The following is a 23,354-nucleotide window of genomic DNA, read 5'->3' as shown; positions in this document are numbered from 1 at the left end:
GATGTTGCTATGACTTTGCCATGCTTAATGCTTGTCACTTTGGGCCCGGGTGCCATGATTTCAGATCTGAACCGTTTATGTTATCACCATTATATCCATGTTCTAGATCCGATCTTGCAAGTTATAGTCACCTACTACGTGTTATGATCCGGCAACCCCGGAGTGACAATAGTCGGGACCACTCCCGGTGATGACCGTAGTTTGAGGAGTTCATGTATTCACCGTGTGTTAATGCTTTGTTCCGGTCTCTATTAAAAGGAGGCCTTAATATCCCTTAGTTTCCAATGGACCCGCTGCCACGGGAGGGTAGGACAAAAGATGTCATGCAAGTTCTTTCCATAAGCACGTATGACTATTTACGGAATACATGCCTACATTATATTGATGAACTGGAGCTAGTGCTGTATCGCCCTAGGTTATAACTGTCTCATGATGAATATCATCCAACAAGTCACCGATCCAATGCCTACGAATTTATCTTATATTGTTCTTGCTAAGTTACTATTGCTATCGTTACTATTGCACTTGCTACAAAACTACTGCTATCACTGTTACGTTATGCTGCTGTCACTATTATCAAAACTATCATATTACTTTGCTACTGATCACTTTGCTGCAGATAATTAATCTCCAGGTGTGGTTGAATTGACAACTCAGCTGCTAATACCTTCAAATATTCTTTGGCTCCCCTTGTGTCGAATCTATAAATTTGGGTTGAATACTCTACCCTCGAAAACTGTTGCGATCCCCTATACTTGTGGGTTATCATCCTTCATCGCCAATTTCATGATGCTCCCCACCGGGAGTGAGTAATTCCTTCGTAGGCTCGCTGGTCGGTGAGGAGTTGGATGAGATTCATCATGTAATCGAGTTAGTTTTGTTAGGGCTTGATCCCTAGTATCCACTATGTTCTGAGATTGATGTTGTTATGACTTTGCTATGCTTAATGCTTGTCACTTTAGGGCCCGAGTGCCATGATTTCAAATATGAATCGTTTATGTTTTCACCATTATATCTATGTTCTAGATCCGATCTTGCCAGTCATATTCACCTATTACGTGTTATGATCCGTAAACCCCCATAGTGACCATAGTGGTATTTGAAGGGGAGGTGGCCACACATTTTTGACTGGCTTGGGAAGATTAAAGAAGATTTTGTGATTTTGGGCTATAGAATCAACTCTCAAAGGTGGACCTTTTTGGAAGGGTACAAGGAGTCTCTCACAATAGTTGCACACATTTCTTTGTAGTTGATTTGTGTACTTTTGTTTCTTTTAGGGTACTTCCCAAAGTGGCTGGTCCCACTTCACCTTGTAATACCATATGTAAAAACCCAATGATGTTGCTCTGTTTACCCTCGGTTAACATTCAATAAAAAGAAACAATAGGAGACTCTCCTGCTGTTTTCATTGTAAAAAAATAGCTGGGATACTTTTCAGTGATGACCGTAGTTTGAGGAATTCATGTGTTCACTATGTGTTAATGCATTGTTCCGGTTCTCTATTAAAAGGAGGCCTTAATATCCCTTAGTTTCCTTATGGAGCCCGCTGCCACGGGAGGGTAGGACAAAAGATGTCATGCAAGTTCTTTCCATAAGCACATATGCCTATTTACATAATACATGCCTACATTATATTTATGAACTGGAGCTAGTGTCGTATCGACATAGCTTATGACTGTTATATGACGAATATCATCCAACGAATTCATGATAATCCCCAAGTGCAAGGAATCATCATAGCAATTCCCAAAGGTGGAAGTGATAAGTATGGAGTGTCGAACCCACAAGGAGCTAAAGGTAAGATCAATATTCTCTCAAGTCCTATCTGCCACTGATACGACTCTACGTACACCGAACGTTTGCTTCCAACTAGAAACGAGAAATAAAACTACGTTGTGGGTATGAAGAGGATAACTTTGCATGATATCGGAGAGCTAAAATATAAAAGTAGGTGTGTTATCATAAAGTTAGAATATATTACTAAATATTATAAATAGCGAGTGTGGAATAATGATGGGTCGGTGTGCGGAATTGTCCTAGGCAATTGTTAACAAGACGATAGTCATCATTGCAATTTCATATGAGGGAGAGGCATAAGCTAACATACTTTCTCTACTTGGATCATATGCACTTATGATTGGAACTCTAGCAAGCATCCGCAACTACTAAAGATCATTAAGGTAAAACCCAACCATAGCATTAAAGCATCAAGTCCTCTTTATTCCCATACGCAACAACCCCCTTACTCGGGTTTGTGTTTCAGTCACTCACCAACCCACTATAAGCGAATCATGAACGTATTGCAACACCCTACAGCGGGAATCCCTCACGCTTGCGCGACACGGAGGGCACCATAGGACAGCACCAAAGTAAAACATACAACTCATACCAATCTAGATCATCAATCAACCCAAAGACAAAGGATATCTACTCAAAACATCATAGGATGGCAACACATCATTGGATCATAATATGTGGCATAAAGCACCATGTTCAAGTAGGGATTACAGCGGGGTGCGGGAGAGTGGACCGCGTAAAAGAGATGAGGATGGTGATGATGATGGTGATGTTGATGAAGACGATCACCGCGGATGATTCCCCTCCCGATGGCACTCCGGTGCCACCGAGAGAGAGGAGGAGAGGTTCTCCCCCTTGTGCTTCCTCCTCCATGGCCTCCCCCTAGATGGGGAGAGGTTCTCCCTCTGGTCCTTGGCCTTCATGGTGATGATGGCCCCTCCGGGATCCTCCTCTATGCCTCCGGTGATGATGGCCCCCTCCGGCAGGGTGCCAGAGAGGGCCTAGATTGATTTCTCGTGGCTACAGAGGCTTGCGGCGGCGGAACTTCCTGATCTAGGTTATTTTCTGGGGGTTTCTGTATTTATAGGAATTTTTGGCGTTGGTTTCACGTCAGGGGGGTCTCCGAGTCGTCCACGAGGCAGGGGCCCACGCCCAGGGGGGTGGGCGCGCCCCCCACCCTCGTGGACAGCCCGGGACTCTTCTGGCCCAACTCTTTTACTCCGGGCTTCTTTTGGTCCATAAAAAATCATTCAAGTTTCAGGTCAATTGGACTCCGTTTGGTTTTCCTTTTCTGCAATACTCTAAAACAAGGAAAAAACAGAAACTGGCACTGGGCTCTAGGTTAATAGGTTAGTCCCAAAAATCATATAAAATAGCATATAAATGCATATAAAACATCCAAGGTTGATAATATAATAGCATGAATACTTCATAAATTATAGATACGTTGGAGACGTATCAGCATCCCCAAGCTTAATTCCTGCTCGTCCTCGAGTAGGTAAATGATAAAAGAAATAATTTATGAAGTGTGAATGCTAGCAAGTGCATAAGTTTCATCAATGATAGTTCCAATCACTTTTTCTAGCATCATTATATATCATAACAGTAGCTCATTTCATAAAACTTTTCATGATCAAGTAACAAGCTATTCACATGTTAAAGTATAGATCATAAACTTTCTTGAAACTAACAAACTATATTCTCAGTCATCAAACAATTGCAATTCATCTTATTTTCAGGAAGGGTCTATGTCAGAGCTTTGATTTAGCAAACTCCACATACTCAACTATCATTTAATCTTTCACAATTGCTAACACTCACGTGATATTTATGGGTTCAAAGTTTTAATCGGACACAGAGAAAGATAGGGGCTTATAGATTCGCCTCCCAACCTTTTACCTCAAGGGTAATGTCAACAATAATAGTTCATGATAACTTACATCCAATATATATATATATATCAGGATCTTTCCAACACAATGTGCTTGCCAAAGGATAAAATGTAAAAAGGAAAGGTGAAGATCACCATGACTCTTGCATAAGGTAGAAGATAAAAGTAAAAGATAGGCCCTTCGCAGAGGGAAGCAGAGGTTGTCATGCGCTTTTATGGTTGGATGCACAAAATCTTAATGCAAAAGAACGTCACTTTATATTGCCACTTGTGATATGGACCTTTATTATGCAGTCCGTCGCTTTTATTTCTTCCACATCACAAGATCGTATAAAGCTTATTTTCTCCACATTAATAGATCATACATATTTAGAGGGCAATTTTTATTGCATGCACCGATGACAACTTACTTGAAGGATCTTACTCAATCCATAGGTAGGTATGGTGGACTCTCATGGCAAAACTGGTTTAAGGAATGTTTGGAAGCACAAGTAGTATCTCTACTTGGTGCAAAGAATTTGGCTAGCATGAGGGGGAAAAGCAAGCTCAACATGTTGGATGATCCAAGACAATATACTTTATTTCGGATATAAGAAAACATAACCCATTACGTTGTCTTCCTTGTCCGACATCAACCTTTTAGCATGTCATATTTTAATGAGTGCTCACAATTACAAAAGATGTCCAAGATAGTATATTTATATGTGAAATCTCTCTTCCTTCAATATTCTTTCATGAATTGTTCAAGTGACCAATTCTACGTTTGCTAACTTTCAATAAGTTTACTACCTATACTTATTCTGTGTGAAGTCATTACTCCCCATGGTATAAGCATATGAAACATATATAAATTCAGATTTATGATATTCAATTCATTCAACCATTTACTCATAGGATATATGTGAAGCACGTGAGTAAATGACAAACTACTCCAAAAAGATATAAGTGAAGGACATGTAGTCAAATAATTAACTAGCCATGGGAGGATTCTTTTTCATTCAAGATTTCAGATCCAATGATTTTATTCAAACATCAAGTAAAATTGAAAATACGCTCCAAGCAAAACACATATCATGTGACGAATAAAAATATAGCTCCGAGCAAGGTATACCAATAGTTTTGAATACGAAAGAGGGGATGCATTCTGTGGCATCCCCAAGATTATGCGCTTGAGTGTTCCTTGAATATTACCTTGGGGTGCCTTGGTCATCCCCAAGCTTAGGGTCTTTCCACTCCTTATTCTCCTCATATCGATATCTCACCCAAAGCTTGAAAACTTCAATCACACAAAACTTAACGGAACTTTGTGAGATAGGTTAGTATGATAAAGAGTAAACCATTCACTTTGGTACTGTCAAAGACAAGGTTAATAATTGTTCTCACACAAATGCTACTGTACCATATCATTTATACAATTTATATTGAGAAATATAAGCCATAGAAACTAGAAAACAAGCAAACTATGCAATGAAAACAGAATCTGTCAGAAACAGAACAGTCTGTAATGATCTGAACACCAACCATACTTATACTACTCCAAAAATTCTGAAATAAATTGGTGGACGTGAGGAATTTTCCTATTAATCTTCTAAAAAAAGAATCAACTCAATCGCGCTCTTCTGTAAAAAAATGGCAGCTAATCTCGTGAGCACAAAGTTTTTGTTTTTTACAGCATGATCACATTAACTTTCACCCAAGTCTTCCCAAATGTCTTACTTGGCACTTTATTGAAAGAAAAGCTATAAAAACAAGTTTACTACAGTAGCTTAATCATGTAAACACACAAAAACAGTAAGGGTGAATATTGGGTTGTCTCCCAACAAGTGCTATTCTTTAATGCCTTTTAGCTAGGCATGATGATTTCAATGATGCTCACATAAAAGATAAGAATTGAAACATAAAGAGAGCGTCATGAAGAATATGAACACCATATTTAAATCTAACCCACTTCCTATGCCTAAGGATTTTGTGAGCACATAATTTATAGGAACAAGAATCAACTAGCATAGGAAGGAAAAACAAGTATAACTTCAAAACTTTAAGCATATAGAGGGGAAACTTGATAATATTGCAACTCCTACAAACATGTATTCCTCCCTCATAATAATTTTCAGTAGCATCATGAATGAATTCAACAATATAACCATCACATAAAGAATTCTTTTCATGATCTACAAGCATAGAAATTTTTCTACTCTCCACATAAGCAAAATTCTTCTCATTTGGAATGGCGGGATCACTAATTCCTAAAGTTGACACTCTTCCAAACCCGCTTTAGATGATAGTATTATTCATAATCCAAAAGATATAAGTGAAGTTCATGGAGCATTCTACAATTAATATAGAATAACCAATATCCAAGCTCAAAATGTATAAGTGAAGCACAGGAAGCATTCTATAAAACCATACTCAAAAGATTTAAGTGAAGCTCAAAGAGCAATTCTATAAGATCATACTTAAAAGATATAAGTGAAGCTCATGAAGTATTCTATAAATTGATGAAGGGACATATCTTACTATCATGGTTGTTAAAAAAAGAAAAAACACAAAGGACACAAATCATGTGAACAAAACAAAAACCGAGGTATACCGATATTTGTTGAAGAAGAAAGATGGGATGCCAACCGGGGCATCCCCAAGCTTAGATGCTTGAGTATCCTCTGGAATATTTACTTGGGGTGCCTTGCGCATCCCCAAGCTTGAACTCTTTCCTCTCTTTATTCTTCTCATATTGATAGCTCCTCGATCTTCGAACACTTCATCCACACAAAACCTTAACAAAAACTTTGTGAGACCCGTTAGTATAATAAAGCAAACCACTACCATTAGGTACTGTTTCAAACTCATTCCAATTTCATATTAGAACTATATCTACTGTATTCCAACTTCACCATGGTTCATATCCCCCGTTACTACCCATAGATTCATCAAAATAAGCGAACAACTCATAGAAAACAGAATCTGTCTAAAACAAGACAGTCTGTAGTAATATGGAGGTTTAGTAAACTTATGTAACTCCAACAATTATGAAATAAATTTAACAATTTGAAAATTTTGTACAGAAGTAACATGCAAAAAGTTGCAGACCCATTTGACTTTCCTGTAAAAAATTTAAAATCACGCGCTACAGCCAAAGTTTCTGTTTTTGTACAGAACATAGTAAACAAGCAATCTAATCATCCTAAAACCGAAACTTGGCACATTATTTTTATAATACAATGGATATATACAATGGGATAATTATTTTCAGAGAAGCTTCCATGAAATTTTATACATTGTTTCCATGAACATGAACACAAGTGCTCAAGGTCGACCCTCATTTCTTCAATGCATAATCTTCCAATCACTTCTCTTATTGAAAAACTTTTTAGGTATGAGAGGCAAGTACTTTTTTTCTATTTTCATTCTTTAATTTTTTTATGTTTCACCCACAACTAAACAGAAACAAAAAAGAAAAAAATCTACTTAGTGAAGAAAGCAAACAAGCACACACGAGAATATCAACCCCACGCTATTGCTCCCCGACAACGACACCAGAAAAAAGCTTGATGATAATCCCCAAGTGTAGGGAATCATCGTAGCAATTTCCAAAGGTGGAAGTGATAAGTATGGAGTGTCGAACCCACAAGGAGCTAAATGTAAGATCAATATTCTCTCAAGCCCTATCTACCACTCATACCGCTCTACGTACATCGAACGTTTGCTTCCGACTACAAACGAGAAATAAAACTACGTTGTGGGTATGAAGAGGGTAACTTTGCATGATATCTGAGAGATAAAATATAAAAGTAGGGGATGTTATCATAAATTTAGAATATATTACTAAATATTATAAATAGCAAGTGTCGAATAATGATGGGTCGGTGTGCGGAATTGTCCTAGGCAATTGTTAACAAGACCGACAGTCGTCATTGCAATTTCATATGAGGGAGAGGCATAAGCTAACATACTTTCTCTTTTTGGATCATATGCACTTACGATTGGAACTCTAGCAAGCATCCGCAACTACTAAAGATCATTAAGGTAAAACCCAACCATAGCATTAAAGCATCAAGTCCTCTTTATTCCCATACGCCATGTCCCGCTTATCCGTGTTTGTGCTTCAGTCACTCACGCAACGCAGACAATAAGAAACCATGGACATATTGCAACACCCTACAAACGGGAATCCCTCACGCTTGCGCGACACGGAGGGCACCATAGGACAGCACCAAAGTAAAACATACAACTCATACCAATCTAGATCATCAATCAACCCAAAGACAAAGGATATCTACTCAAAACATCATAGGATGGCAACACATCATTGGATCATAATATGTGGCATAAATGTCAGGACCCCGATTCCAAGTCACATCGATCTAGCCGGTAACACCTCATATCACTTTGCGGCCTCACGCACGGTATCCCACGGGTGTCGCCTTACCATGGCCCGGGACCGTTTGCGCCTTTTGGCTCACGTATATGATAGTGTCGCTAGCATCCATATGACAGAGAACCCGGGCCGACATGGCTAGTCGTGAACCCAAAGCGGCACAGACCTATGGAGACAGGCATACATGAATCACATCGAACATGTCGGTCATCAACGAGTGATTCCGGGCTGTAGCACTGGGCTAACAGGACTCCGGGGAACCCCGGGCTGTAGCAGGCTAGGCAGGACTCTGGAAGTCACCGTGTGACATTTCTCCGAAGGGACAGACATAGGGACGAAGTGAAACACATGCCGGCCAGTCAAGTGTCCTGAACAGTAGTGCTGGGCTAGCAGGACTTCGGTGAACCGGGCTGTAGCGGACAACTATGGCTCGAGGAACACTAGACTACATTTCCCCATAAGAAAGGCTGCCAAGGATAAACAACTAGATTGTCGGATCCCACTCATACCAAGCATTTCAATCATACACACAATATGCCCGATATGAGTACATACAACATGGCATCACAACAAAACTCTACAACTCAAGTACTTTATTTAAAGGCTCTAGAGAGCCATACATAACATGTTCATACAGATAGGGGTCACATGACCCGACACTCAAGTCATACAAACATACAAGCACATGCGGAAGCAACTAGTCTGAGTACAGACTCTAGAAAGAAAGAAGGCTTCTCGAAGCCTGTCTATCTACATAGGGCCCTCCATGGCCAGGATCACCACCTGGGTGGCTAGTCACTCGTCGACGTCAAGGTCTACATAAAACCCATCGGAGGGGGCAGTGTTGTCGTCTGAAAACAATAATTAAGCAAACATGAGTACAAGGTACTCAGCAAGTCTTACAACAGAACCTACTATACATGCTTATTCTCAAGAAGGTGGTGGGGTTATTGCAGCAAGCCAGCTTTGACTCTTGGCTAAGCTATCCTACGGAACTCCACCAGTAAAATAGTTTTCGCACACGAGTCCACTACTCACCAACACAATACTCCACCGGGATCCTCCCTCGTCATCCTACGAGAGGGCCATCCTCGGTACTCACACTTATCTTGAGTCTTTTAGTAGTATCCATTAACTTGTCTATGAACTGTATAGGCAACCAAGTAGTCCTTTACCGCGGACGCGGCTATTCGAATAGTTTTATACCCTGCAGGGGTGTACTTCGTCACACATGTTTCCACCACTTAGCGTCTGCACACGACATGTGCTCGGCAGACTTCAAGCGAAAACCGACGTGGGTGTAGACACGACCTGACTAACCTCACAAGTCTCTAGTCCAGGTTTATCGCCTATTCAGGTTCCATCCGCAAGGAAATCCGGCCGGGGTGTCCTCAACGGCCCCAAACGATGTGAACAGGGTTCCCGAGACACCAAACGGGTGACTCGGTACACCGTGCCACGGTGTATCTACCGCAACATAGCCCACCCCTAGGGTCAGCGCTACGCACGGCGCCAACACATGTCCTACAAACACCAGAAACTAGTTGCAACTCCTGGACAGAGGCGAGAGGGGTCAGTAAGTCGAGCGGGGTCATATTTCAGGGCCCAATGTGTGGTAGTAGCTGAATCTTAAATCACGCATACAGATCTCAGTTCTTATGGACGGTCTCAATGAAACAACCCACCATGTACTCCTACATGGCCTCTCATCGATACCTTTACCAAAACATGTTCAACACATCCCTCACATTACCGACATATCATATCACTCTAGCCCATCACCCAGATGAACCAGACCTGACACAACTCTAAGCATAGCAGGCATAGCAAGGTAGGAATCACATACATGGCTCAATCAACTCCTACACATGCTAGTGGGTTTCATCTAGTTACTGTGGCAATGACAGGTCATGCAGAGGATAAGGGTTCAACTACCGTAACACACAGCAGTTTGAATCGCGTTGTCTTAATGCAGTAAACAAGAGCAGAAGCGAGAACATGGGTTTGTATCGGAATGATCAATGGGTTGCTTGCCTGTTGTAGTGGTAGTAGGGTACTGCCCTTCAGACGGATACTCGGGGTTATCCTCGGAGGCAGAACCTACCACGAAAGACACACCGAAACATAATCAACACATGGCAATATGCAACAATATGATGCATGCTATGACATGGCAAGATGAAGGTGTCTTGGCCTAATGCAAGCTAAAACAGAAAGGGATGAACTCATTTGAGTCAAAGATTCAATTATTAGCTTTTAAACATGGCTTTATTAGTGCATTACCTTTCTGCTTAAACAGCAAGGTTAACTTGTTTTGTCATGCATGAAACCATTACAGATGGATAGATTGAATTTTTCTGATCATTTTTCATATATAAATCTTTGCATTTGGAGCTATGGTTGATTTTCTATGATTTTTAGAAGTTTTGACTATTTTCTGGAATTTCCTATTAAAGAATAAATCCAGTAATTGAATTAATGCGTCAGCACTGCGTCACTGTGACGTCAGCGGGTCAAAGGCGCCAGCCCAGGTCAAACCTGACTGGTGGGCCCCTTCTGTCAGTCTCTCAGCTAACTAACAGAGTTGGTTAGTGTTTAGTTAGCACTAAACTGGGTTAGTTAGGCTCTGGGCCCACATGTCAGTGAGAGAGGGGTAGTTAACGGCGTCATTAACCTCTAACAGAGTGATTAGCTCTAATTTAAACTAATCTAAATTAGTTAGAAGCCGGCCCCACACATCAGTGTCTCAGATGGAGTCAAACTGGGTCAAACCCCTGGTCAGCGGGGCTAATCCCGCCGGCGTTGAGTCGCCGGCGAGGCCGAGACGGGCAGAGCTTCGGATTTGGTCCTCCGGTGACCAAATCGCCGGTGGAGACGTGCTACGCGTAGCTGGGGAGCTGCCGCATCCAGTGGTGCAAGTGGTTGGACACGGGGACGCCGGAAACGACGCCGGCGAGCTCGACAGCGGCGGCCGGAGTTCGGACGGGGTTGGGTTCGACGCTACGGTGCACGGGAGAAGGAGCTGGTGGTGGCTACGGGCTCCTGGTGCTGCGCTGAGCACAACGGTGAGCTTGGCTTCGAGCCACTGTGGCTCTAGCCACGACGGCGCCATGGCCGGCGGCGGGGAGCTTTCGGGTGCGGTGGAAGTGGCGACTACAGAGGCCAAACGAGCACGGGAGCTAGGGGAAGAGGAAGAGGAGCTCACAGGGGGTCGGAGAGGGGGTCAGCGAGCTCGGGGAGGTCCTGGCGGCGACGAATCGACCGGAGACGGCTCGGGTGCCCGAGGTTGAAGACGAGGGCGAAGACGGCGTTCGGCGGCGTTTGGAGTCGCGTGGGTCAGCGGAGAGGTCCAGGGCGACGAGGCGGAGCTATTGGGCTTGTCGGAGGGGCGAGGGGGTGGCTCTGGTGACGTCTACGGCGAACGGCGGCGAGGATCGCGCTGCCATCGGCCATCGCGGGAGAGGGTGAGGGAGACGAGGGGGAGAGTGAGGGAGGATGAGAGGGGGACGTGGGGGTCGGCGTGGCATCCCTGGACGTCTCCAGGGCGTCGGCAGAAGCAGGAGGTGGCCGGCGTGTGGCCGCGGGCGCCGGCCACGCGCTCCTCGTCCTCCTGGCGGGAGGAGGACGACGACTGGCAAGGCCAGTCGGCTGGGCCGAGCCAGGTGGGCTGGGCCAGCACAGGTAAGGCCCAGGTGGGCTTCCCTCTCTCTCTTTTTTTGATTTGTTTCTGTTTTTCTATTTAACTGCAACTGTTGGGCTTTATTAAAAATACTAAAACGTTTCCAACAATCCTGAAATAATTGTGGGCTCTGTTTAGAATATTTCCAACAACCCACACTTATTACCAGAATTATTAGCATTTAAATGCCCAAATTCAAATACTTATGATTTAATTCAATGACCTTCTGTTGACCTAGAAAATTGTGCACCAATTTTGCCAGAGGTTCTAACCCAAGACAAAGAGAGTGAACTTTTTAGAAGGGCATTTCAGGTTCATTGAAAATAATTTTAGTAAACCCTAGTTGTTTCCAGGGGGGTGTGGGGTTCTGTCTTCCCCATTTCAAATTTAAGAGGAATTTAAACATGATGCACACTCTAATGCTTGAACTAACTAGGGTGTGACAACTCACCCCCACTCAAAAGAATCTCGTCCCGAGATTTAGGATCCTCCGGGAAGAAGGTGGGGTACTCGAGTCGAAGACGATCCTCCCTTTCCCAAGTGGCTTCTTTCTCGGAATGGTGTGACCATTGAACCTTGAGAAACTTGATATTATGGCGTCGAGTGGTACGCTCGGCTTGATCAAGGATACGAACGGGATATTCCCGATATGAGAGGTTATCTTGTAGATCAAGCGTTTCGTGGTCCACTCCACGGATAGGATCCGCGAAGCAACGCCTGAGTTGAGAAACGTGGAAGACATCGTGAACTCTGGAAAGATGCGAAGGTAGTTCCAATTGGTAGGCAACTTCTCCTCGTTTGGCAAGAATGCGAAAGGGTCCAATGTAACGAGGAGCCAATTTGCCTTTGATACCGAAACGATGGGTTCCCTTTAACGGAGTAACCCGAAGGTAAGCCTTCTCGCCGACTTCATAAGTCATAGGACTTATGTTTACGATCATATTGACTCTTTTGACGAGATTGGGCTGTTTTCAATTTCTCACGAATAACGCGAACCTGCTCTTCTGCTTCCTGAATCATATCCGGGCCAAAGAGTTGTCTTTCCCCGGTTTCTGACCAGTTAAGAGGCGTTCGACATTTTCGTCCATAGAGAACTTCGAAAGGAGCCTTGCCCAAGCTAGCTTGATAACTATTGTTGTAAGCAAACTCCGCGAATGGAAGGCATTTCTCCCAACCCATTCCGAACGAGATGACAGAGGCTCGGAGCATATCTTCCAGAATTTGATTGACTCGTTCTACTTGACCACTTGATTGAGGATGGAAGGCGGTGCTAAAAGAGAGGAAGTTCCCATAGCATTTTGGAAACTTTCCCAAAATCGAGAGGTGAAGAGACTCCCACGGTCTGAGTTAATTTCCAATGGAACACCATGAAGAGACACTATTCGGGAGATGTACATCAGCTAGCTGGCTAGCGGTGATACTCTCACGAACAGGTAGGAAATGGGCTACTTTGGAAAGACGGTCGATCACGACGAAGATGGCATTATTCCCTCTCTTGGTCCTGGGAAACCCAGTGATGAAATCCATACTGATTTTATCCCATTTCCATTCAGGAATAGCCAAAGGTTGAAGGGTGCCAGCAGGCCGTTGATGCTCTGCTTTAACACGACGACAAACGTCGCAATTAGCAATGTATTGAGCGATTTCTCTCTTCATCCTAGTCCACCAAAACCTCTGGCGTAGGTCTTGATACATTTTAGTACTACCGGGATGAATGGTGAGAGGGGATTCATGAGCTTCCTTAAGGATCAACTGGCGTAGATGTTGTTTCTTGGGAACCACCAAACGGTTCTCAAAGAAGACAGCACCCCGCTTATCCATGGAAAAACATTTAGCAACTCCGCTAGCAATGTTTTCCTTAATCCGGGATATGCCCTTATCACGCTTCTGGGCAGCTATGATTTGATCCATAAGGGTAGGTTTCGCCACCAGGGTGGATAGGAATCCTCGAGGAACAATGTGAAGATTAAGCTTACGAAATTCCTCATGGAGAAGTGGTTGACTTTGTTGTAACATCAGGTTGTTACAATAGGACTTACGACTTAGTGCATCAGCCATGACATTGGCTTTGCCCGGGGTGTAAGTTATTCCTAAGTCGTAATCCGAGATCAACTCGACCCAACGTCTTTGCCTGAGATTCAAATCTGGTTGGGTGAAGATATATTTCAAACTTTGGTGATCGGTGAAGATCTCGCAATGATTACCGAGAGGTAATGTCGCCAAGTTTTAAGTGCATGGACTACAGCTGCAAGCTCTAGATCATGTGTGGGATAATTTTCCTCATGTGGGTGTAATTGCCGTGAAGCATAGGCAATTACCTGACGATCTTGCATGAGTATGCAACCTAGTCCTTGTCGCGAGGCGTCGCAATAGATAATAAAGTCCTTGGAGAAATCTGGTGGTACCAGTACGGGAGCAGATGTCAGGCGTCTTTTCAGTTCCTGAAAGCTGAACTCGCACTGTGGAGTCCACTCGAACTTTTTATCTTTCTTGAGGAGTTCAGTTAGAGGTTTAGCAACCTTGGAGAAATTCTCGACGAAGCGGCGGCAATAGCTCGCTAAGCCAAGGAAGCTCCGAACTTGCTTGACCGTCTCAGGTGGAGTCCAATCAAGGACGGCTTGAACTCGCTCGGGATTGACAGCAATACCCTTACCAGAGATTACATGGCCTAGATAGGTCACTTCTGGCAACCAAAATTCACACTTGGAGAATTTGGCATAAAGGCGATGCTCTCGAAGTTTCATCAATACCAGCCTTAGATGTTCGGCATGTTCCTCTTCATTCTTGGAGTAGATGAGTATGTCATCGAGGTATACTACGACGAATTTATCCAAATACTCCATGAAGACCGAGTTCATTAACCGGAGAAGGTAGCTGGGGCATTGGTTAAACCGAAGGACATAACGGTGTACTCGTATTGGCCATAACGAGTAACAAAGGCCGTTTTGGGAATGTCCCCGTTTCTGATTTTGATTTGATGGTAGCCCAACCTCAAATCCATCTTGGAAAAGACTGAGGATCCAGCGAGCTGATCATACAGATCGTTGATCCTGGGAAGCGGATACTTGTTCTTGATAGTGACCAAGTTGACAGGTCGGTAATCCACAACCATTCGATCCGTTCCATCCTTCTTCTTGACGAAGAGGACGGGGCAAGCCCAAGGAGAGGAACTAGGACGGATGAAACCCTTTTTCAAGGACTCATCGAGTTGGTTCTTAAGCTCGGCTAGTTCTAAGGGTGCCATCTTGTAGGGTCTTCTAGAAATTGGAACGGTTCCTGGAACAAGGTCTATCACAAACTCAACATCCCTGTCAGGTGGAACACCTGGCAGTTCTTCTGGAAAGACATCCGGAAAGTCTCGGACTACCGGAACATCCTCAAGGTCTGGAAGGGGGTTGGCATTTAGGGAGTAAAGCTGGCGCTTGGCCACTCGAGTTAAGACATTGACTGTCTTGCCCGATGGGTGAGTAAGTTGAACGGTTCTAGTGGCACAATCAATCTTAGCATAATGAGCTGACATCCAGTCCATACCCAAGATGATGTTTATGTCCGAGGACTTGAGAGCTATTAAGGATGCAAGGAAGACAAGTCTATCGACAAGAATTTCGTTCCCATGGCTTACTCTAGAAGTTTGCCATTTGGAACCCGGAGTTTGAATTAAATTCATGTAGGGCATGTCACAGAATGTCGTGTTATGCAATCGAGCATAGTTCTCGGATATGAATGAATGAGATGCTCCAGTATCGAAAAGAACAGATGCCGGATGGCAATTAACAAGGAGCATACCAAGGACGACGTTAGGATCCTCATGAGCCTCCTCGGCTGAAACATAGTTGACATGGCCACGTGTAGTAGTGACTGGCTTGGCGTAGAATGTCTTTCCCGCTGGCTTACCACGGCCAACGGACTTTCCAGTCTGATTGTTGTTCTGGGGACACTCTCGACTATAGTGACCCGGCTCTCCACACTTGAAACATGTCACACATTGGGGCGTGGAGCAGCATTAGCAGCGGGGCCACCATAGGGCTTGGGCGGTGCAAACTACTGGTTGGGATGAGGCGCCTCAAAGGATGGCCTCGGAATGAACCTGGGTGGCAGTCGTGCTTGGGATCCACACCCGGCGCTTCTGAGCTCAGAGCCGGATGAAGAGCCAAAATCACGTGAGTGCTTGCGTGAAGCGTCATAGTCAGACTGGCCTGATCAGCACTGATGGCTTTATTGACCAACTTCTGAAAGGAGGTGCACTCGTGCAGACGAAGATCGCGGCGAAGCTCAGGGCTAAGTCCCTTGCGGAACCTTGCCTGCTTCTTAGCGTCGGTAGATACTTCTTCAGGAGCATAACGTGCCAGATTCCCAAATTCACGACTATAAGCATCCACAGTCAGTCTTCCTTGGGTGAAATTGCAGAACTCTTCCCTCTTGCGATCTATGAGACCTTCCGGAATGTGATGCTCACGGAAAGCCTCACTGAATTCAGCCCAAGTAGTGATTTGGCCGACCGGGCGCATAGCTTCAAAGTTTTCCCACCAAAGGCTAGCAGGGCCTTCGAGGTGATAGGCAGCATAAGTAACCTTATCAGCTTCGGCTACGTTGGCAGAACGTAGCTTGTGGGTGATGCTGTGAAGCCAGTCATCCGCGTCGAGGGGCTCGACGGAATGGTTAAACTTTGGTGGGTACAGCTTGATAAAGTCATTGATTGACACCAAGTCATTTCGCGGATGGCATGCAGTGTTCTGCTCAATCCGCTCTTAAGCGGTTAGTCTCACGCTTGTTTCTTTCCGCCTCCAGCATCACTTCGGCCAGAGAAGGCGGGTGAGGCAGATTTTCACCCCTAGCTGCACTGGCTTCCCCCTGCTCCGGGGCAGCAGGGTTGCTGCGGGTGTTGACCATCCTAGGAGAAAACAAGACAATGGTTTAGATAAGGATGGCTCAAACTTAGCAAGGAAGTGCAGAATGTAATGGATAACACGGAATGCAGAGATGTTCATCCGTATGTCATGGTAATATAAAACTGCCATATATATACCAACGGTCATACACATCATACATAGTTTAGTACAAGCCCAGGCTACAGTACAACTATGATGAAAGACGTTACATCTCATCGGAGGCATTCCAAGCTCCTATACATTATTTGTCTACACCTCCGGAATTGATTACACACAAAGTCATATTCCACAAGTCACGCAGGACAGTGGAGATACAACTATTACAATACTAGTGATACTACTACTAACTCAGACAGCTCCGTAGTAGTCCTCATAGAAGTCACCTCCATAGCCTGGAAGTTCAACGTGATCATCCGGGAACAGACGGTCCTGAGAGCTTGTGGACCAAAGGGGCTAGGATGAGGTCTTGGACCAACAAACGGTGGCCTGCGGGACCACGGGGGTGATGCCTCCCACATCACGCCAATCCACCATGTCTGGCAGAGCAGATCTCACAGGATACAGATCCCTTGTATCCATACATCCAGCTTGCACCGCAGGTGCAAACCGAGTCAATGTGGCCCAATGATCAGCACGGGTGTTGAAAAGCTCCAGCCTCAAGGCCCGATTCTCTCGGTCTTTATCCTCGAGCATCTCGGCAGTGGTACGAGTTAGTGAGTCCTCCTGAGTGGAGTCAGCATAGATAGCCTGAGATACCCTTGCGCTCCCGGAAGTGAAGCTGGCATGTAACGGAAGTCGGTGTTCCGAAGCAGGCCAGTCTGGACTCGCATGATGGTCATCATGGAATAGGCAGCATCCTGCACAGCCATCTCAACAGTAACCCCGAGTCCATAGGAACAGTGAGAGGGGCTCGGTAGATCCAGGATAAGAAGGAAATATCCTGACGGTGCAGAAATATTGGCTTTGATTAAAGTCTCAGAATTGCTCTTCGACAGTGTATTCGGGATACCAACGGTAACCCGTCTCGATCATTACCCGGACTAACATAGCAGTATGACCGGGCACGTCGAGGCACCGGGTCAGGCGAACCACTTGGTTTTGAGCACGGTTGGCCATCTGAAAGCACAACCACAATGCAAAGACATTAGAATTTCTAGGGAAAATTGGACAGCATAACAGCTGTAAATGCTCAGAAAAAGATTTGAGACATCCACAACAGTTTGCAATACCACTCAACAACATCATATCAAGGTTCTGATTCAACTAGCAACATACTAAAATAGTAGAAACTGAATGGGCTTGTAACAACAATCCTATAAGCTACTACGGATTAGTAACACGTGAACCTGACAGAAGAAGAGAGCCTAGTCCTTAACCCATGTTGAATGAGAAGAGAATGACTCAGATCAGAGGGCATAAGGTAAAGGAGTAAAAGAGCCTTACGTTCCCTCCCACAATCAATTCCCCTACATATAACTAAAGCATTTCTAGACTCGACATCGACCAGTTTGGCTCAACGAACCTACAGGCAGTCCGGCTCTGATGCCAACGCTGTCAGGACCCCGATTCCAAGTCACATCGATCTAGCCGGTAACACCTCATATCACATTGCGGCCTCACGCACGGTATCCCACGGGTGTCGCCTTACCATGGCCCGGGACCGTTTGCGCCTTTTGGCTCACGTATATGATAGTGTCGCTAGCATCCATATGACAGAGAACCCGGGCCGACATGGCTAGTCGTGAACCCAAAGCGGCACAGACCTATGGAGACAGGCATACATGAATCACATCGAGCATGTCGGTCATCAAGCGATGATATCCGGGCTGTAGCACTGGGCTAACAGGACTCCGGGGAAACCGGGCTGTAGCAGGCTAGGCAGGACTCCGGCACCGCGTGACATTTCCCCGAAGGGACAGACATAGGAACGAAGTGAAACACATGCCGGCCAGTCAAGTGTCCTGAAGCAGTAGTGCTGGGCTAGCAGGACTCCGGTGAACCGGGCTGTAGCGGACTACTATGGCTCGAGGAACACTAGACTACATTTCCCCATAAGAAAGGCTGCCAAGGATAAACAACTAGATTGTCGGATCCCACTCATACCAAGCATTTCAATCATACACACAATATGCCGATATGAGTACATACAACATGGCATCACAACAAAACTCTACAACTCAAGTACTTTATTTAAAGGCTCCAGAGAGCCATACATAACATGTCATACAGGTAGGGGTCACATGACCCGACACTCAAGTCATACAAGCATACAAGCACATGCGGAAGCAAATAGTCTGAGTACAGACACTAGAAAGCAAGAAGGCTTCTCGAAGCCTGTCTATCTACATAGGGCCCTCCATGGCCAGGATCACCACCTGGGTGGCTAGTCACATCGTCGACGTCAGGTCTACGTATAACCATCGAGGGGGCGGTGTTGTCATGCTGAAAACAGTAATTAAGCAAACATGAGTACAAAGGTACTCAGCAAGTCTTACAACGAACCTACTATACATGCTCATTCTCAAGAAGGTGGTGGGGTTATTGCAGCAAGCCAGCTTTGACTCTTGGCTAAGCTATCCTACGGAACTCCACTAGTAAAATAGTTTTCGCACACGAGTCCACTACTCACCAACACAATACTCCACCGGGGATCCTCCCTCGTCATCCTACGAGAGGGCCATCCTCGGTACTCACACTTATCTTGAGTCTTTTAGTAGTAACCATTAACTTGTCTATGAACTGTATAGGCAACCAAGTAGTCCTTTACCGCGGACGCGGCTATTCGAATAGTTTATACCCTGCAGGTGTACTTCGTCACACATGTTTCCACCACTTAGCGTCTGCACACGACATGTGCTCGGCAGACTTCAAGCGAAACGACGTGGGTGTAGACCACGACCTGACTAACCGCACAAGTCTCTAGTCTAGGTTTATCGCCTATTCAGGGTTCCATCCGCAAGGAAATCCGCGGGGTGTCCTCAACGGCCCAAACGATGTGTACAGGGTCCCGAGACGCCAAACGGGCGCCCGGCATACCCGGCCACAGTGTATCTACCGCATCATAGCCCACCCCTAGGGTCAGCGCTACGCACGGCCGCCAACACATAACCTACACACAGAAACTAGTTGCAACTCCTGGACAGAGGACGAGATGGGTCAGTAAGTCGAGCGGGGTCATATTTCAGGGCCCAATGTGTGGTAGTAGCTGAATCTTAAATCACGCATACAGATCTCAGTTCTTATGGACGGCCTCAATGAAACAACCCACCATGTACTCCTACATGGCCTCTCATCGATACCTTTACCAAAATGTTCAACACATCCCTCACATTACCGACATAATCATTTCACTCTAGCCATCACCCGATGAACCAGACCTGACACAACTCTAAGCATAGCAGGCATAGCAAGGTAGGAATCACATACATGGCTCAATCAACTCCTACACATGCTAGTGGGTTTCATCTAGTTACTGTGGCAATGACAGGTCATGCAGAGGATAAGGGTTCAACTACCGTAGCACACAGCAGTTTGAATCGCGTTGTCTTAATGCAGTAAACAAGAGCAGAAGCGAGAACATGGGTTTGTATCGGAATGATCAATGGGTTGCTTGCCTGTTGTAGTGGTAGTAGGGTACTGCCCTTCAGACGGATACTCGGGGTTATCCTCGGAGGCAGAACCTACCACGAAAGACACACCGAACATAATCAACACATGACAATATGCAACAATATGATGCATGCTATGACATGGCAAATGAATGTGTCTTGGCCTAATGCAAGCTAAAACAGAAAGGAATGAACCCATTTGAATCAAAGATTCAAATGTTAGTTCATTTAACATAGCCTATTAGTGCATTATCTTATTTTGCTTAAACAGCAAGGTTAACTTGTTTTGTCATGCATGAAACCATTACAGATGGATAGATTGAATTTTTCTGATCATTTTTCATATATAAATCTTTGCATTTGGAGCTATGGTTGATTTTCTATGATTTTTAGAAGTTTTGGCTATTTTCTGGAATTTCCTATTAAAGAATAATCCAGTAATTGAATTAATGCGTCAGCATGACATAGGTGTGACATCAGCGGGTCAACTGGGTCGGCCAGGTCAAACCTGACTGGTGGGCCCTGTCTGTCAATGACTCAGCTAATTAACATAACTAAATTAACACTAATTAGCTGTCAGTGGGGGCTGGGCCCACATGTAAGTGACTAAACTAACTAAAATTAGTTAAAACTAATCCTAAACTATTTAGCTGACCGGCCCCACCTATCATAGACTCAGGGGGTCAACCTGGGCCCACACAGGGTCAAACAGGGTCAACTCGCAGGCGTCTAGCCACCGGCGAGGCCAGACGCGGCAGAGCAGCACGGGATTTGCACTCCGGCGACCAAAAGGACGGAGACTATCTACGTGATGCGGGGAGGAAGCCGCGTCGAGTGGTGGCAGTGGGTGGAGCTGGGGTGGCCGGAAACGTCGCCGGCGACGAGTTTGGCGGCGCCGGAGCTCGGGTGATGAACTAGTCGCTAGGGGCACGGGAGGCGCGAGGTTTGTGCGTTGAGCTCCTGGAGGTGCGGTAGGACTAGTGGACAGGGTGGCGTGGCCATTGGGTGGCCGGAGCCTCGTCGGCGACGAGCTCCGCGGCGGTGCGTGCGGGTGATCTACATGCAGTCTATGGGGCTCGAGAAGAGAACGGAGAGGGTGGGGAGGGGCTGAGCTCACGGGGGTCTCGTCGAGGCAGTCGGAGAGGTCGGATGAGCTGATGCGGCGGGGGCGGCGAAGATCTCCGGTGGCCGGAGTGAGGACGAGCTCGGTGCAGCGTCTCCGGGGCGAGCGAGCGCTCGGGGCTCGGCCTACTTGATGTAGTCGACGACGGCGGAGCTTCCTGGCATGACGGAGCAACGAATGGACGGCGGTGGCTGTGTGGAGCTTGTCGGCGGCGACGGCTGCGCTCGGCAGGAGATGGGGAGAGAGCAGAGAGGGGGAGAGGCCACGAGAGTGGGAAGAAAGAGAGGGAGACGTGGGGTCGGCGTGGCACTCGTAGAGCCTCCAGGGCGTCGGCGGAAGCAGGAGGTGGCCGGCGTGTGGCCGCGGGCGCCGGCCACGCGCTCCTCGTCCTCCTGGCGGAGGAGGAGGACGACTGGCATGAGCCAGTGGACTGGGCCGAGCCGGGTGGGCTGGTGGGCTGCGCCAGGTAAGTCCCTGTTCTTTCTCTCCTTTTCTGCTTTTTTATTTATTCTATTATTTCTGTAACTTCAGGGATTTATTAAAAATGCCAGGTCATTACCATAAATCATAAAATTAATCATGGCCACTGCTTAGAATATATCCAGCAGCAAACATTTTAGTTTATGATTATTTGAGCATTTAAAAGATTTTATAGCATTTAAATGCCCAAATGCAAATACCATAAGGATTAATCCAATGACCTTAGATGTCCTAGAAAAATGTGCACCATTTTTGTCAAAGGTTTTAACCCAAAACAAAAAGGGTGGGCTTTTTAGAAGGGCATTTCAGGTTCATTGAAAAAGTTTTTAGTAAACCCTAGTTGTTCCAAGGGAGGTGCTGGGGGTTCTGTCATCCCCATTTCAAATTTAAAAGGAATTTAAACATGATGCACACTCTAATGCTTGAACTAGCTAGGGTGTGACAGCTTTGTGATGAACAATAATATGCAAGGGATGGAAAAGACAATTCCCGAGCTCTTCGCGATGCTAAAGGCTGTGGAGGTAGAAATCAAGAAGGAGCATCAAGTGTTGATGATGAACAAGACCACTAGTTTTGAGAAAATGGCAAAGGGAAGAAGGGGAACTTCAAGAAGAACAACAAGCAAGTTTCTGCTCAAGGGAAGAAACCCAAGTCTGGACCTAAGCCTGAGACAGAGTGCTTCTACTGCAAAGGGACTGGTCACTGGAAGCGGAACTGCCCCAAGTATTTGGCACATACGAAGGATGGCAAAGTGAAAGGTATATTTGATATACATGTTATTGATGTGTACCTTACTAATGCTCGTAGTAGTGCCTGGGTATTTGATACTGGTTCTGTTGCTCATATTTGCTACTCGAAACATGGGCTACAGATTAAGCGAAGATTGGCTAAGGACGAGGTGACGATGCGCGTGGCAAATGGTTCCAAAGTCGATGTGATCGTCGTCGGCACGCTACCTGTACATCTACCATCGGGATTAGTTTTAGACCTAAATAGTTTCTATTTGGTGCCAGCGTTGAGCATGAACATTATATCTAGATCTTGTTTAATGCGAGACGGTTATTCATTTAAATTAGAGATAAATGGTTGTTCTATTTATATGAGTAATATCTTTTATGGTCATGCACCCTTGATGAATGGTCTATTTTTGTTTTGTTGAATCTCAATTGTAGTGATACGCATATTCATAATATTGAAGCCAAAAGATGCAAAGTTAAAAATGATAGTGCAACTTATCTGTGGCACTGCCGTTTAGGCAATATTGGTGTAAAGTGCATGAAGAAACTGCACGCCGATGGGCTTTTGGAATCACTTAATTATGAATCACTTGACTCTTGCGAACCATGCCTCATGGGCAAGATGACTAAGGCTCCGTTCTCCAGAACAATGGAGCGAGCAACTGACTTACTGGAAATAATACGTACTGATGTATGTGGTCCGATGAGTGTTGAGGCTCGCGGCGGGTATCGTTATTTTCTGACCTTCACAGATGATTTGAGCAGATATGGGTAT

The sequence above is a fragment of the Triticum urartu genome, chromosome 1 (genome assembly GCF_003073215.2).
Source record: "Triticum urartu cultivar G1812 chromosome 1, Tu2.1, whole genome shotgun sequence".
Lineage (NCBI taxonomy): Eukaryota > Viridiplantae > Streptophyta > Magnoliopsida > Poales > Poaceae > Triticum > Triticum urartu.
This window is presented reverse-complemented; position numbering follows the sequence as displayed.